Raw genomic sequence first — 18,582 nt, forward strand, 5'->3', positions numbered from 1 at the left:
ATAGGACTAGAACAAATATTTCAAAACTTTGTAAGTGGAAATTTTTTAAATGTATATCCCCAGTTGTTAATTACTACTAATGGTGTACAGAAATAAAGTTGAAATAAATATTAACTTCTATTTTATTCTTTTTTCAATAAACCAATAATTTTACAAACTCATTAATTTATTATTTTGTTTTATAGTCATTGAATCTCCACTTTTATTGTTTTTTAGTTTTCTTTTAATGATTTTGACTTATAGGCTTTTTAAACAATTTTTATTTTTATTTACTAATATAATTAAATACAAATATTTATTGTATAAAATTTTCTTTGATCACAAAATTGGCTAGATCTTAAAGGAATTATATATAGTATATTCATGTAGTTTATTTATATAATATTTTATACTACCTTTGAAATTTTTAAAAAATGTTCTATTTTAACTTTAATTTTTTTCATAAGTTTCATTTCTGGCTTACTATTTTGTATAATTTTATTTTAGTTACAGCATTTTAATTTAGAAAATGTAGAATTATATCTAATTTTAGAATACATGAGTTTTCATGACCTCATGACCACATACTTTAACTTTTTTAATGGTTCCATAGATATTTGAAATGTTTGTACTATTTGTTTTAATGACATATTTGATAAGTATCTAAGTTGTATTATTGATTGCTTTTTTTCTTAATAATATTGACCAATATTTGAAATGAGTGAATGGGTTTATTTTAATTTTTCTCTGAAATAGCTCTATTTCTTTATGAATTCTGAAAACTGTGTCATTCTGTACACAATGAATCTTCACTACTTGTTCATTGTTGATGCCACGTTTTATTATTTTAAAGGTCTATTTTTCTCATATAAAGACATAGAGTTTTTAACAAAAAGCCATCTAAGAAGAAGTTGAAACAATAATATCTTTGCATTCTTGCTTTAAAATTTGAATTAGTCAGCTCAATCAGGTAAGATGAATTCCTTTAGTTAGAAGCCTGGGCTTCTTCTTAAAGATGGTAATTTACTGAACCTTGTACCTGTAAAATATGAACAGTTGAAGAGAGCTATTCGGGAAGGATTGGAACACTGTAGTGTGAGCAATGAGTTTTAGAAAATTAGAGTCAATGGAAACAGTTATAGTTTGACTCTCATGGGGACTTAATCATTCTCTGTAGACTCGAACTAACAGAAATGACGGGCCAACAGAGTTCCTAAAAATCAAAATGTATTTGTGTTCTAAGAGTCACCCTGCACAGAGCCACACTGCACCTGGCTAACTCAGAACTTAGAAGCTAAAGGTTGTTCCAACTGGCAAATCACTTTGCTTTTCCCAAAGAGGCAATTGCTGCTCTAAGTACTACCCTTGTGGTTTTCTACTGTCTTCACAGGGCCTGTTCCCCTCACACACACACCTTTGGGGATAGATGTTCCATATGCTACATTATTGTTCTTTTCTTTAATGCTTAATCTGAATTCATTCTTTTACAGCAAGGACCTAAGCTTGTGTTTATCATCTGCTTTTCACTGGACCCTACACAATGCTCAATCTGTGCCTTAGCATTTGGCTAACTAGAGCTCGTAAGCAGCCAAAAGGTGAGCTTCAGTTTCCCCCCAAATTATAAACAGAAATGCCTTACATATGTATTACAACTACAATACCACCAAGAAGAAATGTATTGAGAGAGTTGGTTATATTTTCTTGAACTGAATTTTTAAGACAAAGAGTGGATCATGTATTGATAAGGTCGATTTGAAAAATAAAAAAAGATCAGTAAAGATAAGTGGAGGATAGAATTTTAAAAAAATGTTCTGTTACAATCTCCCTTTTGCCATTAAATATCAAGAGGGAAACCAAAATGAGTATTTTTTCCACATATAACACATTTAATGTCATTTCTATGTGGCTGGAATGGATGGCCAATATTAGATACATATCAGCATTCAAAAAGTATCAGTATCTTACATGTGGTCTAATCATCACTAAAAGCAATGCCCTATCAGAAACACCTTTGAAAGGTTTACAAGAGTAGTAAGTTGTTTCCCATTCTAATATTGTTATGACTATGTGTAAAGCTACAATATTTCAAATATGTGTCTGCTTATATCCAAGTCCCACACTTTGTGCTTATTCTGTAATTTTAAAGTTATTTTGACAACATTCTAGGAACTTTAATTTTCTTATACATTGTCACAAAATATTGGAATTTTCAAATACAAATCTACTCTTTCTTTACATGACGCATAATATTTATTACTTACATGATTTTGATTTAAATTTAACCTTGTAATAATTTTTACAACCAGAAAAATATTCAATAACATTATTGTGATAATTATACCTGGCATTTATTGGCTACTTAATAATATCCAGCTTTCAAATAATAAACACTTATAGACAGATCAATTCCCTTCTAAATGCCCCCTTTTGAGTAGTACACAATTTTAATAAATTAAGATAATTGTGACATCTACTAACAAAGTTATTGATTGCTTTGATCATTTATGACTTTATACTATTCAAAACACTTTATTAATGTGCTAAAATACTTCCTGTGGCACAGGCTGAGACTGCACAGTTAAAATTAAATGAAGCTATTGGACTGAATGACACCTGAAAGAGGTGTCAATTGCCTTCTTTCATCAAAAAGAAAGATATAATTGATCTATTTTAAAAATTGCTGATTTTTTACTGTTTCTGACCTGCAAAATGGCAATTTTATAGGGTTCAGATGTATAACTTTATGAGCACATTTGCACCGGCTGTACTGAGTTATGGGAGCTGGCTCCTGGGTGTTAGCGGAGTCAGATGTGTCAGAGTGGGTGTGGATTCCAGGGGCTCCTACCCAGAGCCAGGCAGCCCCAGAGAATACAAGGCAAGTCAGAGCTATAACTTAACCGACTTGTCTGGAGTGGAGAGATTCCTTGCTCATTGTCTGATTATTCCAAGTAGTAAATTGACTATTTTCATCTAAACAGTGAAAACAACTCAAAGGGAAAACAACTCAAAATGACTTTCACGGGCTTCTTATTGTTCCTCTAGGTTTTATTACAAAACATTGACAAAAGATTTGTGTCTAGATGGAGGGAGAAATAAAAGAACATTTGTTCTACCGAAATGAAAGTCAAGCTGTAAGGGTAGCTCCTCAAGTGAACTAAATATTTTCTCTCAGAAGAATCTTAAACAAATTTTCTCTTGTGTCTTGAGATACATTGAGCACTAAACATATTGACTGATATTGTACCAATTTTAAGTACCCCAAGTATTAGAGTCTACACATTTTTATTAAGAATTCCTTTTATTGTAAAGTTTATTTTATGCATGTTGAACTTCAACCCTTTTTTTCAGACAGTTTTATTCTTTAAAGTATTTTGTAAGCTTCCTACATTTACATTAAAGCAAGTATTACCAGAATATAGTACCAAAAGTACTATTCTTAGAGTTATAAAATTGACCCCCAAAAGCTTACTACTTCAGCCCTGGCTGGTATGGTTCAGTGGATTGAGTACTGGCCTGAAAACCAAAGGGTAGCAGTTCAATTCCCAGTCAAGGTACATACCTGGGTTGCAGGCCAAGTCCCCAATAAGGGGTGCTTGAAAAACAACCATGCATTAATGTTTCTCTCCCTCTTTCTTCCTTTCTTACCCCTTGCTCTAAAACTAAATAAATACAGTATTAAAAACAAAAACAAAGACAAACTTTGTACTTCATACAGGTGTATTTTATTGATTGATTGATTGATTATGTTTTTCATTACCATTTATTCCCCTTACCTTGCCCCCCCCACAGTCACCACACTGTTGTCCATGTTTATGAATCCTTTTACCTTTTGATGGATCACTCAACCCCCTAACCCGCCCCCAACCCCATAGAGATCTATCACCTGCTCTCTATCTGTGAGCCACACAGGTGACTTTTAAATATGTGCTTATTGTGGATAGTTTCAGCAAAATAATGTATCAACCTAAAAGACAGAGCCATTCATTATAACCAAGGGGCCGTAAGAATAAACTAAATTGAATTAAATCCAAAATTCTGTGTTGTATGGCCACCTTCATCTTTTGAATTATTCATTACAGTTCTAAAACTGAGTGGGTAGCCAAATATCATTAAAATCATATTTGGATAGCCAATGATGTTGTAGTCACCTCACACATATGGAATTGATCATCCAAACTGGGATTTATTTTCATATTCAGACTTATATCACCAAATATGCACCAACAGTATATAAAATGCTTTCTTGTTCACTTAAACAGGCCTTTGTGGAAAGGACAGTCCAAACAGGTTCGAAAAATGGCTTGAATGAACAGGAAAAGAAGACAAGAATAAAAATAAAAATAAATAAAACCACTTTAAAGTGGAGTCAGAGCTGCCATTCCAAAGGAACTGCCTTGCTGGCCTTATTCCTTAAACCTTTGGGATGTTAAAATGGGACACAAATTACCCTTTGGCCTGGGTCTAAAGCAACATAGTATCCCAATGAATTGTTTACAAAGATAATAAAAAAACAGGTACTAAGTCCACCAGATTGAGGGCTGCTGTACTGAAAATTAAAAACATTCATTATAATTAGTGTCACTATGTTAACTTACCTGTATCTATAAAAATAACATCCTTCTACCAGTGTTCTTGTTTCCCATGCCTTTCTCATAATTACCCCTTGCCTTCCCCTCCTAATCAGGCCATTCTTTGGATTTCTGCCTGAGTCAGTGCTTCCAGAATAGCTGTTCTTTTGGAGCTTGTTGCCTCTCACTTTGGCATTTTTTTTAGGTTTACATATATGGAAGCTGTATCACTATAAAAGATATAACATTTTTCCTTACAGACACTCATAAAAATGTGGTATTTTTTGATTGTTCCCTATTATTTTTAAACTTAATATAATTTTTCCAAAAAGTTCTATTCTATTTTTAAAAGATTTTACGTATTTATTTTTAGAGCAGAAGGGAGGGAGACCTATAGGGAGAGATGCATCAGTGTGGGAGAGAAACATCCATTGGTTGCCTCTGGTCTGTAACCCAAGCATGTGCCCTGAGTGGGATTTGAACTGACAATCTTTTGGTTCACAGGCCTACACTCAATGCACTGAGCCACACCAGTCAGGGCTTTGACCTGGAATCCCAACTTATTTAAATAAATTCAGGTGGAGTAAATTCAATATATGTAAAAACTACAAAAACAAAAAAATAAAATAAAGGCAAACAAATTAATTTGCTTTTTATAATCTCTGAAACTATTTTTTATTTATTACCATATTAACAGTAAAGTGATTGGTTATAAGAAAATAAATTATAAGAAAAACTATTTTCCATGTATTTTTTCCGAGTATTAGTAAAATCTTTCTTATTTGCTTTAAAAGATATGTGTTTCACTGTATTATCAGTTATTTGTAACAAAATTCACTCATATGTCTCCATTATATTTGATATATAAGAAATAATATCTTTACACCTAGATATCAGTAATTATCTGAATATAATTTTAAAAAATATATCTGAAGTATGAAAAAATAGTTAAGACAAGTCACTAATACACTTTTTTGTTGTTAATGTAAAATTAAAATTCTTTCCTTGACCAAAAACTTATCCATTTTCAATTTTCTTATATATTCTGCATTTCAAAACATCTTTAAATTTGACTATTTATGTACTTGGTTCTCTTTTGTAAAGTCAATTAGTTTAGATGATACAAATTATTTAATTTAACAAACATATTATAGGAAAGCCTATATTGCTTGACTTTTTTCTCCTTTGAATAATAATTGTAAAATATCTTAGTAAATATAAAATCATCAAAGCCTGTGGGATTCTTCTTTTCTTAAGTGGATTTCAGACAAACAATAATCTACATTACTATATTTATCTATGAATGATAGTTAATGTAATTTTATAGCATGAAAATTATAGATGTTTCAGTAAAATATCTTTGGGGAGATAAAGTTCTCTTGCTAGATTAAGATCCTCTTTGACAATGACATATTTGTACTTTTTTACTCATATTCAATTCTTGCTTTGTCAGTAATTTTTTGATGAGAGATTTCCTTGAAATTTAATTTTTTCATCATTTCTGTGACATATGTGTCATATATGTTTGTGATTTTACAATCTAATTAAAGATGAGGAACTGCACTTGAATGTGATAGAAAAATGAAAAGACAATCTTAAGTACATTTTTTTTTCAATTTGTCAAATACTTGGCTTGGTTAATGCTTGGGTAACATATCAGGTTTACATATGGATATTCTTTCTTTTTTTAAATCTTCACCTGAGGATAGACTTATTGATGTAGAGAGAGAAAGAGCGTGAGGGAGAGAGAGGGAGAGACATTGATGTGAGAGAGATACACAGTGTCTGAGACAGATGTGCTGAGACATCTGTCTCATGCTTCCTATATACATCATGATTTGGATTCAAATAGCAGCCTAGTTACATGCCCTGACTGGGAATTGAATCTACAACCCTTTGGTGTACAGGACAATGCTCAAACCAACTGAGCCACCTGGCCAAGGCCATATGCATATTCTTACCACTGGCTGCATCACACTTCTTTTATTAAATATTACATGCACTTCTAATAAAAGTCTTATATCTCATTATCTCTCCTCCTTACTTTTTTGTGCAGTTTTATACCCCTGTCTCTGTATTTAACTGTATTGATATCCTATACGATAGGATACCAGTCTCTACCTTTCTTGAAAAATCCTACAGCTGTTTTTATTTGTAATTCTTTTTGGCACCTATAGCATTCATACTCAAAATTCACCTTTCTCTCTCATTCTTACAAATGTTCTTCTCCCTTTATCTACTCAGTTATATACTTTTTGTTTAGTTCCTAACTAGTATCTCTATTAGAACTTATCTACTTCAGTATTACACCATTTTCACCACCCTCTTGGACTCATTTTTGACCAACTGATTATAACTGCATACTTTTCTTAGTGATCTTGACTTGCCTCAATATTACAGTAAATTCTTTTTCCTCATTGTCTCTTTTCTTTTAAAGTGACAACTGAGTTTGTTTTCATTTATTAATTTATTTTCATTGTTATTCAATCACAGTTTTCCCTATCCCCTCCCAATTACTCTCCCCTACCTTACCCATCCCCACCTCCCACATTCAATTCTCTGCCACCTTTGTCTTTGTCCTTATGCTCCTTGATGTGATCCATCCTCTTCTGCCCCTGTTACCCTCCTCATGGTCCCATCTGATCACTGTCAGTTTATTCTTTATTTCCATTCTTTATTTCTGCTGCTGTTTTGCTCATTTGTTTGTTTTGTTGTTTGGATTCCATTTATAAGTGAGATCATATATATGGTCTGTGTCTTTCACTGCTTGGCTTATTTCACTTAGCGTAATGCTCTCCAGATCCATCCTTGCTGTCAGGAAGGGAAGGAGCCCCTTCTTCTTTTCTGCTGCATAGAATTCCATGGTGTAAATGTACCATAGTTTTTCATCCATACATTTTACTGATATGCACTTAATCTGCTTCCAGCACTTGGCTATTATAAATTGTGCTTCTGTGAACATTGAGGCACATAGGTTCTTTTGGGTTGGTCTTTCAGGGTTCTTAGGAAATGATCCTAGCAGTGGAATCACTGGGTCATAAGGCAGTTCCATTTTCAGTTTTCTGAGGAAATTCCATACTTTTTTCCACAGTGGCTACACCAGTCTGCATTTCCACCAACAGTGTACTAGGGTTGCCTTTTCTTCACAACCTCACCAGCACTTGTCGTTTGTTGATTTGTTTATGATGACCATCCTGACCAGTGTGAAGTGGTATGTCATTGTGGTTTTAATTTGCATCTCTCTGACGGCTAGTGATGTGCATTAGGGATGCCCCATTGTGTCTTATATTGAATAAATCACGGCTGGAAATAAAGGTCCATATCCCTAACCAGTTGCAGGACACAAGAATTTAAAGAAATATTTGGAAGGTTAGACTCAACATTTATACTCTAAATAAACCCAAATGCAAATGCAAAATTTTAATCATCGCTGTCATTTTATCACTGAGTAAAATCAAAACAAAAGAAAAAACATATTTTAGTTGAATCTTTCTGTTCATTTCTCTGACACTGCCTTGACTCAGGCTCCGTATTTCCTTCATTTAAATTTTATTCTCACCTTTGCAACTACCAAAATAATATCCCTGAGCTATAGCTCTGATCTCAACAATTCCTTATCTCTTAATTTTTTCACCTTGCTTTTAAGAACTTCTTGATCCCACTTAAAGTTCTTTTCACACTCTTCTACTCTGTTACATATGCCTATGGTATAGCCAAATGAAAGTTTTTGTTTGTTTGTTTGTTTGTTTGCTTGTTTTTGGCATTTTACTATATATGCCTTCACTTTTCTCAACAGGCTGACTTCAGGTATAATTTTACCTCTTTTATTTATGATTTTTCAAAAATTACTAGCATTTCATAGTCTAAAATTTAGATTCTAAATGATTTTCCCCCTTGTAATATTTTTCAGATGGAAGCAACATTTGTCATCATTTGATTTTATAACTTCTTTGCTTACCTATTTGAAAGACTTTTTGTTATATTTTACAATTATTTATACATGTGAGTTCTCTTTTATTCAATTATGAATAATTGAAGACAATTTTATAGCAAATCCATGATTTCACCCAACATTATGTTTTGTGTGTACAATGGTTTCAACACATATTTTTGATTGATTGACTGACTATATTAAGGGTAGGAAGTAATTTTTTATTGTATTATAATTTGCATTTAACTTTTCAATTCTCATTAACTAGCAGTGTGAAGTCTACAGTGTTCTCATTGAATATTTATACAATAAAATATTCATTTTATCTGGGAAATTTGATAATAAATAGAGACTTCATTTGAATTTTTCTCATTTCACTTATAATTATATGACAACCTCAAAACTCTTATTAAGAACTAATATACTTTTGAAAAAATGAAATTAGTAGATTGTAAGCATATAAATAGATCTGTTACATGATAAAGATAGTATTTAAGAATCATAGTTGTAATCTTAAAGGGAATATGCTTATATAAACAAACAAAAAACTTCTATTTGTATTCTTTGTTACTCCTCAGAACAATCTTCAGAATTAATCCTTAGTTATACAGACACTCGTCAAAACGTTAAATAATACAAGAAATTTATCTTTAAGTAAAAATAGCCTGAAGGGCTTAAAACATTTAATCAATATAAAATTCAGTATTGTTAAACTTGATTAGCTATGAGCAGGAACAAAATAAAGGTAGGCTCAATGCATTAGTAGACCATTATAAAAATATAGATTTTCTTATATACATTGTAAATAATTATTTAAGGAAAATCAACAAGTAAAATCTTGTATTTTGATTTTTCTAGAACACATTGATAGAATAATCATATACAATTTTATAATTTCAATTTTGGTGTTACATTTTAATAACTTGAATTGGAAAAATATCTTATTCACGTGGAGTTTTTTATAGGCTATCTAAAATTTGGTGAAGCTCAAATGAGCTTTCAAGCACTATATGCTTTCTGTTTTTTAATTGCCAGTATTTACCTTATAAAGAAGTAAACAGGCATTATCAATTTTTTATGTTAAAAGTGGAGCTCCCAAATAATTCTTATGATCTAAAATATTTCCTTCTTAACTTCTCAGTGTCAAAAATCTGGCTATAGAGAAATTCATCGTGGTAGTACTCTTCTTTTTGTTTCATGGAGGTCACTTTGACTACTCTTTGTATATGTATGTGGAAGGGATAATCATAAAGAAGAGTTCTGAGGAAAGTCCCTGTTAAACTAGAAATGCTTTCATGGAAGAGCCAGTGACCTGTTCTGGGAGTCTAATTAGGGGCCACTGCCTACTTGCTTGGCTACTGTATCGTCATATTTTCTCTCTCCTTCCCTCCCTTTCCATATAACTCTATGGGGATGAAGGGTCTAACGAGACCTCTGTAAAAAAGAGCTGTGGATAGCAATTTGCATTTCTCTGATGATTAGTGACATCAAACATCTTTTCATGTCTATTGGCCATCCATACACCCTCTTTGGAGAGGTTTCTCTTCAGAAACTTTGCCCATTTTTCAAAATTGGATTGTTTGATTTTTGGGGGGGGTGTTGAGTTTTGTAAGTATCTTATAAATATTGAATATTAAACCCTTATTATTTGTATCAATGAATATGTTCTCCCATTCTCTAGGCTGTCTTTTCATTTTGTTAATGGTTGCATTTGCTGTGAGAAAACTTTTTAATTTGATGTAGTCTCATTTGTTTATTTTTTTTCTTTTGCACTCCTTTCCCTGAGAAGATAAATCAGAAAAAAGCTATTACTATGAACAATGTCTGAAACTTGACTGCTTATACTTTTTTCGAAGATTTTTATGATTTCAGGTCTAGCATTTAAATCTTTAATTCATTTTGAATTTACTTTTGTGTGTGGTATAAGAAGGTGGTCCAGCTTTATTTTTATGCACATGTCTGTCCAATTTTCCCAACACCATTTATTGAATAAGCTATCTTTAGCCCATATATGTTTTGGTCTCCTCTGTAAAATATGAATGGACTATGAAGGTGTGGGTTTATTTCTGGGCTCTCTATTCTTTTCTATTAATCCATATGTCTGTTTTTATGCCAGTACTATGCTGTTTTGACTACAATGGCCTTCTAATATAGATTGATATTAGAAAGTTTGATTCCTCCAACTTTGTTCTTCTCTGTCAAAATTGGTGTTGCTATGTAGGGTCTTTTGCGATTCCATATACATTTTTAGAATGTTTGCTATCATTCTGTGAAATCTCTCATTGGTATCTTGATAGGAATTGTGTTGAATCTACAGATTTTCTTGGGTACTATGGACATTTTAATAACATTAATTCTCCCTATCCATGAACATGATATGTGCTTCCACTTATTTGTGTCTTTTTCAATTTCTTTCTTCAGCCATTATAATTTTCCCAGTACTGGTCTTTAACATTCTTGGCTAAATTTATCCCTAGGTATTTTATTCATTTTGAAGAAATAATGAATGGGATTGCTTTCTTTACTTTTTCTTTCCAAAAGTTCATTATTGGCATATAAAAAATGCAACTGAGGTATCATTGGCAAATATGTTTTCCCAAACAGTTGGTTCTCTTTTTATCTTAATGCTGTTTTCTTTAGCTGTGCAGAAGCTTTTTATTTTGATGAGATCCCATTTGTTTACTGTTTCCTTTATATTCCTTTCTCTAGGGGACATATAGGTAAAAATGTTGCTGCGTGAAATATCTGAGATTTTCCTAGATGCCCATCAGTAAATGAATGGATCAAAAAACTATGGTACATATACGCGATGGAATTCTGTGCAGCAGAAAGAAAGAACGAGCTCCTACCCTTTGCAACAGCATGGATGGAAGTGGAAAGTATTATGCCGAGTGAAATAAGCCAGGTGGTAAAAGACAAATACCATATGATCTCACTTTTAACAGGAACTTAAACAACAAAACAAATAAGCAAGCAAAATATGACCAAAGAAACTGAAATTCAGAACAGGCTGACAGGGACCAGAGGGGAGAGGAGAGAGAACTTCAGGGGAAAAGGGGAAGGAGTCACAGAAACTAGTTAGTATAAAGGACACATGGAGAACAACTAAGGGGGGTGGAAATGGGAGGGAAGTGGGGAGCACAGGGGCGTGGGCTGGGAAGGGAGTGGGGGATGGAAAGCTGTACTTGAACAATAATTAAATTAAAAAAATGCAATTGACTTATGGATATTAATTTTTATCCTGCTACTCTACTGAATTCACTTATCACTACTAGTAGTTTCCTGGTGGAATCTTTAGTGTTCTCTATATAAAATATCATGTCATCTGAAGCTATTAACAGTTTTACTTCTTCCTTTCCATTATAGATGCATTTGTTTTTCTTGTCTCATTGTCGTGGCTAGAACTGTCAGTACTATACTGAATAAAAGAGGTAAAAGGCAGGCAACTTGTAGTGTTCCCAATCTTAATGGGAATGCTTGTAGTTTTTCCCCTTTGAGTATAATGATGGCAGTAGTGTTGTAATCTGTGGCCTTTATTATATTGAGGTGTGTTCCCTCTATTTCCACTTTGCTGAGAGTTTTTATCATATATCGGTGCTAGATTATTCTGCATCTATTGCTATGATCATGTGGTTTTTTATCCTCTATTTTATGTGGTGTATCATGTTTATTGATTTTCAAATATCATACTAACATTTCAACCCTGAAATAAATCAAATCCCACTTGATTGTTCTGTACATTTTTGATGCATTGCTATATTAAACTTGCTAATATTTTGTTGAGGATTTTAGCATTTATGTTTATCAGGGATATTGGCTTGTAACATAATTTTTTTCTTTGTAGTGTCCTTATCTGGTTTTTGGAATTAGGATAATGTTGGCCTCATAAAATGAGTCTGAGAGTGTTCTCTCCTCTTCGATTTTTTGAAATAGTTTGAGGAGGAGAGGTGTTAGTTCTCAGAGCATTTGGTAAAATTCACATAGAAAACAATCTGCTCTATGACTTGTTTGTCACAAGTTTTTTTATTATTGTTTCAACTTCATTTGTTGTAATCTATTTATTCAGATCCTCTGATTCTTCCTAATTTAGCTTTGGAAAATTGTATGTCTCCATGAATTTATCTATTTCCTCCAGGTTTTTCAATTCATTGGCATATAGTTGTCTGGAATATTTTTCTTATAATCCTTTGCATTTCTTTGGTGTCAGTTGTAATTTCTCCTCTTTAATTTCCAATTTTATTAATTTGGGTCCACTCTTTTTCTTTCTTGATGTGTCTGGTTAAAAGTTTGTCAATCTTGTTTATTTTTCAAAGAACCAGATTTTAGATTCACTGATCTCTTGTATTGATTTTTAGACTCTATTGTATTTATTTTACTACTCTGATTTTTATTATTATCTTCCTTCTACTGACTTTGGGCTTCATTTGTTGTTCTTTTTCAAGTTCCTTTTAGTGTGAAGTTAGGAGGTTGAGTTTTTTCTTGTTTCTTGAGGAAGGCCTGTGATGTTTTGTATTTTCCTCTCAAGACTGCTTTCCTTGTGCCCCACAGATTTTTAGGTTGTTATATTCTCATTTTCACTTTTTTTCAAGGTATCTTCTGATTTCTTCCTTGATCTTATTGTTAATCCATTGTATAATAACATGTTATTGAGCTTCCATGTTTTTGTGTATTTTTCAGTTTTCTTCTTTTGATTTAGTTCTAGTTTCACAGCATTATGGTGAAAGATCAACAAACAACAAGTGTTAGCAAAGATGTAGAGCAAGAGGAACAATTCTGTACTGTTGGTGAAAATGCAGACTAGAGCAGCCACCACGGAAAGCAGTATAGAGTTAATTCAAAAAATCAAAATGGAATTGCCTCATGACTCAGTGATTCCACTTCTGGAACTGATCCAAGGAAACCCTAACAGCACTCATTTAAAACAATATATGCCACCTTCTGTTCATTACAGTATCATTTACAATAGCCAAGATTTGGAAGCAACCCAAGAGTTCTTTAGTAGATGAATGGATAATACAGCTATGGTACATATACACAACAGGATATTACTTGACTGTAAAAAAAAATACCATTTTGGACAGCATGAATGAACCTAGAGAACATTTTCTAAGAGAAATAAGTCAGAGAAAGACAAATAGCATATGATTTTACTCATACATGAAATCTAATGAACAAACTAAACTAACAAATAAAATAGAGAAAGAGTTGTAGATAGAGAGCAGGCTGAGAGCCCTTGGGGGACTAGGGGTGGAGGAGTCAAGCAGAGAAGTGTAATTCATGAACACAAACAGCAGTGTGGTGATTGTGGGGATGAGGGGCTTGGGTGGAGGTGGAAGAGGGACAATGGTTACAGAAAATATACAGTAAAAATAAACTATATCCTGGACATGCATGGTAAAAATATCCTCAAAACAATATGTAATGTAAGAACAAGGTTTGTCGTTTTTTAAAACTTGCTTATATTTTTGACAATGATGAATCCTGTTTTGAGCACAAGTAGGTAAAGGTAATTAACTGAATAAATTGTATAGAGTATTCTGACTTCCCTAACTTATTCTTATATTCTTATTCCACAGGAAATTTTTTTAACCCTATTTTTTTATTCACCTTTCATTCTCTTTAGTCTCTTCTTATGATTTATCATCTCTGTTGTCTCAGATATTAACTAGGTTGCTAATGTGGTCTTTTTTTCACTCTGACTCACATCAAGCAAAGGGAGGGCTCATGGAAAAGTATGTGATGTGGTGTGTGAATACAAAGGTGTGTTCCTTTGGAAATTTCTCTTATTTTTCTGCTAAACCAACTTAACTCAAGTACATCACAGCTATAGAAATTATAATACTTATGAATATCACCAAGGAATACTCATTACTCTTACAAACTTATTCTTATCAGGTTGGGGCCCTTTTCAATGGAAATAATAATCCTAAATATAGATTTACTGATAGCCTCTATAGTTTTCATTATAAATGATTCTCACATTAGTGGGGAAAAAAGGCTTTTTAGAGACTGAGGTGTCAATGATAATCTATTTTTTTGATAATTTAATCTCTTCTCTTAGCGGTGTCCTACTGTTGAGACTTGAAAGATACATAGGGATCACCCTTGAAAGGAAGGGACTGTAAAATATTCAAGGGGTAGTATAAGCCTTTGCTGAAAACTCTTTACTAATTCAAGCCCCAAATCTGCTTCCCTTTGCGTCATACAAAATCCCTCTTTCCACTTTGCCCTTCTCTTATCCATTCAGCTTTGTACAGAGAGCAGTCTTTAAAAAAATGTAAATTAGATCTTTTTGTTTTGTTGCTTAAACCCTTCAATGGATTTTCACTGATCTTAAAATAAAATTCACATTTTTTTCATGCTCAGTGAGACTGGTTAACCTTATTCTTCCTAATTTTCCAACATTACTCCTTACTATTGCCACTGTGACGCAGTGTAGTCCTGTCTCATAGACAACCTTTTTCAGTTTCTTAGTAAAACCTTCTGTAGCCTCCAAGAGTTTTTATATCAGTTCTCTCATAATATTCTTGACTCATTTAAACCATTCTGTTCACATTCACATATTTTAGAGTTTTTTTTTCATTTTTTAATCACAAAAATTAAATCCAATTAACTAAGCATGCACACACACACACACAGGGTAGTAGTTGATTCTCATAACCTAATGCTTGAAAGGAAGAGTCATCTTCATTCTACCTGTTAATTCACAACACAAGATTCATAGGTTCTTCTTTCTCTCCCCACAAGGAGACAGAAAGAAGAACCCATGTTTTGCTTGTGTCTAACCCATCCTAAATCAGTATATGCGTGTCACTTGAATGTTTTCAGCAATACTGAGGCCTTTATGTTTTAATATAAACCCAGTTGGGAAAAGTCTTATAAATGCAATTAGCTCTGGTGAAAATATATGGAACTAACTTTCTCCCAAGCCCTCAGAAAACTGTGTTATTTCTCACCCTGAACCAAGCACTGTTTCAAAGGGAATAAAGCAGGTCAGGAGCTTAATTTAATGAGAGCTCACTCTTGCGGTTTTCAGATGCCAAAGCTCTAAAACCTCAAAAGCACAAGGTATCTGTAATGGCGTGTGGGAGGGACAGCAATCTGAACAACAACCATGAATAGGGACAAGATACTTAAAATGGAAAACATTGTCTATTTTTTACTCAATATCTGTTTACTGCTCTGTTAATTATCTGTTTCCCTCAGGAAAGGGGAGGGATTTATATGCCTTCTTTAACCTTTGTATATTCTAACAGCTAGGCTATTTACACAAAATTTATGTTGAGTGGAGTAAATAAATGAAGGAAGTATGAATCAACATATGGGGAACTACAACGAGGAAAGAAGATGAAGCCAAAATACAAGCAGCAGGTGATCTTGAAGGACTCTACCTCCTGTATTGAAATAAGCTGAGTTATGTTACAACAAAAAATGTATGAACATTCAGTGGCTACAGCAACAAATTTATTAATGTTTATGCTTTGTATACAATGCGGATGTTCACAGTTCTGCATCCTGTTTTACTCCATAGACCGGCTTAATGGAGTCTTGTCTCAGTCCATGTTTTAACCTTTGCCGCATCGTGACCAAGGGTGGCTGGAATCTTGCACTGGCTCTTGGGGCTTCTACAAATAAATATTTGTGTCATACTTGCTCACATTTTAATAGTTGAAATGAGACACCTCTGGATTTAAATGGTAAACAGTGAAGTATTTTCAAATACATGCTTGGGATGTTAGGGATGAGCTTTAACTTGTATCAAATGTAGCACATTTTAAAGGTCTTTTATCTAATATCAAGGGCAATGTGGGTAAGAGAAATTGTGATAAAAAGCATGGACAGAGTATGTATTCTTAACAACCATCTCAGCCCACTTTATAATTTTTGCAAAATAGATTATTGCTTGCTGTCACTTATAATGGCAAATTAAGTATTATAAGATATTTAAATAGCTGAATAATTCTAAGAAGAGACAAAGAATGTACAAACTAAATAATTGGAGGACATAAAGCTGAAGTGTTTTCCAATTTTGAAAGATAATTTAAAGCATACCATATTAAAATATTGAATAAAGAATTATCAAATCAAGGCTTGAATCCATATTTTTCTAGCATCAAAACTAATAACCTGTATTTACACTATGTTTTTTTTTTCTGAAATGAAATCAAGCAAGCAAATAGTCAAACAAAAGTAGCCAAAAATCCTAGTTCCATCAGAATTGAATGATCCAGAGGAAGAGACTTACACATGTGCAGGGAAACCTTGGTTCTCACTTGCGATGTTTCCTTTGATGCGGAGGGTTACCATTAGCACTACACTTCTACCCTCATCTGCACCCCTCTTCACCCCCGTGCTAAGCAGAAGGGTAATTTCATTTATCAGTAAATTTCCCTTTTTTTCAGTATTTGTCTTCCTGGACAAAGGACCTCATGTGTGAACCCTTCCACGTCATAAGTCCAACTGCTCACTTTTGGATTTGAAGACCTGTGTTTGTCTAGTATGACATGTGAGTGGGTCGGAAATCTTTCAATTTCTTCTTCTCATGTTAAGAAAGTAACTGCTACAGCATATCCAAGTCTCACTGTGTTTTATTTACTATTGCAATAATAAAAGTGGTACACAGCTCTGCGTGGGTCATTCCTTATGATTACTTTATAGCTCATTTAGAATTTGAGCAGAGAAAACAAAATTGTCCCTTGTTTGTGGCCCGAATGTCAATGACCCATATTAAAATATAAACAGATTGGAACTTAGAGAAATGTGACTTTTGAAATGGTATCTAAAAAATAAAATACTATGCAATAGATTAAGAGAAGACATAGTTAGAAATCCTCTTCCAAAGTAACAGTGTTATATTCTTTGGTTAACCTCTTCCAGTCCCCTGCGCTCCTTCCCCTTGGAGATCTGTCAGTCTGTTATATCTATCCATATGTCTGGTTCTATTTTGTTCCTCAGTTACTATGTTCATTAGATTCCACTGATAACTGAGATAATATGATATTTTTTCTCTCTCTGACTAGCTTATTTTGCTTAGCATAATAAATTCCAGCTCTCTCCATGCTGTCACAAAGGTAGGATTTCCTTCTTTTTTATGACCGAGTAGTATTCCATGTCAATATATCAGTTTTTTATCCACTCATCTACTGATGGGCACTTAGGTTGTTTCCAGATTTGATCTATTATAAATAATACTACTATGAATATAGGGGTGCATATATTCTTTCTGATTAGTGTTTTGGAATATTTAGGATGTATTCCCAGAAGTGGAATCACTGGGCCAAATGGCATTTTTGCTTTCAATTTTTTTAGGAAACTCCGTATTGTTTTTTACAATGGATGCCCCAGTCTGCAAGACATTGAAGAAAGAAACAGAGGAAGACACAAAAAGTGAAAGCATATACCATGCTCATCTACTGCAAGAATTAACATCATTAAAATGTCTATACCACCCGAAATAATCTATATATTCAATGCAATTTCTTTTAGAATACTAATGACATATTTCACAGATCTAAAACAAATATTCCAAAAATGTATATAGAACCAAAAAAGACCCAGAATGGCCTCAGCAATCTTGAGAAAGAAGAACAAAGTTGTGGGTATCACACTAGCTGACATCAAACTATACTACAAGGTCATTGTAATCAAATATCCGGGTACTGGGATAAAAAACAGACATACAGATCAGTGGAAAAGAACAATAAGACTTGATCAGACTACAACTCTATGTTCAACTAATATTCAACAAAGGAGACAAGAGCATACAATTGAGTAAAAACAGTCTTTTTAATAAGTGGTGTTGGGAAAATTGAGCTGGTACATGCAAAAAAATGAAAATAGATTACCAACTTACACCATACACATGAACAAACTAAAAATGGATAAAAGACTTAAATGTAAGCTGTAAAACCATAAAAATCCTAGAGTAAAATATAGGCAATAAAATCTCAGACATCTTGCATAGCAATATTTTTATCAAAACATCTCCTAGGGCAAGGGAAACAAAGAAAAAAATAAGCAAGTTGAGCCATATCAACCTAAAAGACTTCTATCTTTGTTTTGAGTTATTTAAAAATTTTCATATTATTCTTTAGTTGATTAAAA

Source organism: Sturnira hondurensis, unplaced genomic scaffold, assembly GCF_014824575.4.
Source record: "Sturnira hondurensis isolate 20B ecotype Veracruz unplaced genomic scaffold, ASM1482457v3 Scaffold0022136, whole genome shotgun sequence".
NCBI lineage: Eukaryota > Metazoa > Chordata > Mammalia > Chiroptera > Phyllostomidae > Sturnira > Sturnira hondurensis.